Here is a 1244-nt window from a genome sequence, read left to right on the forward strand (position 1 = left end):
AAGCGACCATGCTAGAACCATAGGACTTGATGGGTGCGTGATGCCTTTCCCTCGGTCAACATAATTTCTTACACAAATTTCTAGTTCATAGACCAATAAAAAATAGAGTCATTTTCTTTTTGAATGGGATCTAAATAAGGTGACTTGAAACACCAAAATACAATTTCAAATGACGACTCCAAATTTAATAAAATAATGTCATTTCAAAATATCACTTTAATTGGAAAAACTTTTTTTTTCAAAACTTCGTTGAAAAAAAATAAGAATGTGACACATACATGATATTTCCAATCAACAAAATAACAAAACTGCTAAGTATTTTGTGGGTGGAAAGCAAGAACAAATATTTATGTGTATCGTATCACTGCTGTAATCACAAGAAACAACATATTCAAAATTAGTATGTTATGTGGAATTTTGATTTAGTCTTGTGACATTATACTAAAGTAATATTCCAATCAGAAGATACATGACTTTATGCATAAATATAACTTAATTTTTAGAAATAAGTGTCAAAAAACAATCTAATTTTTTTTTTTTAACTTCATACATAAACTATCACTTATTAGTTTGAGAAACACATCACAATTGTGTGTAAATACACTACCTCTTTTATTTGCAAAATCTTTACCACATGGATAAAATATTACACCTTGACAAAAATTAAATAAACTACTAATATTAGTTAAAATACTAAAGACTAAAGTATTAGTATCCCAATTTTTTTTTTCAAAAAAAACTATTATTTATTAAAAAAAATTAAAATAGTTTTCTCACCCTACTCCACCATCTCTTACTCCCTCCCCGGCAATCCTCCGTGTCCTGTTATCTTTTAAAATTCTTTAATAAAATATTTAATGAAAATTCATACATCACCCCCTTCCCATTCCTTCCTAAAAAATAATTGATATTGTTTTTTAAAAAAATAAAAATTACCCCACCCCCATCTAACCCTCCACTCCTAATTTTTTTTTCTTTTTTTTTACATTTTTCTCGTTGTGTTAGATGTGTACATATAATTTTAGAATTTTTTTTTTCTACTTATGTACAGAATATAACAGAAATAAAATTTTATTTTAAAAAAAGTGCTGCGAAAAATAAAAAATACTCTTCTAATATATATATATTGGAAGCGGAGGGTTATATAGGGTGGCGTAGTTTTTTTCTTATAAAAAATTAAAATAATATCTTAATTATATTTGAAGGGTGGCGGGGGGGGGGGGGGGAAGAATTAGTTTTTAAAA

This window comes from Solanum tuberosum, unplaced genomic scaffold (assembly GCF_000226075.1).
Source record: "Solanum tuberosum cultivar DM 1-3 516 R44 unplaced genomic scaffold, SolTub_3.0 scf00310, whole genome shotgun sequence".
NCBI classification, from domain to species: domain Eukaryota; kingdom Viridiplantae; phylum Streptophyta; class Magnoliopsida; order Solanales; family Solanaceae; genus Solanum; species Solanum tuberosum.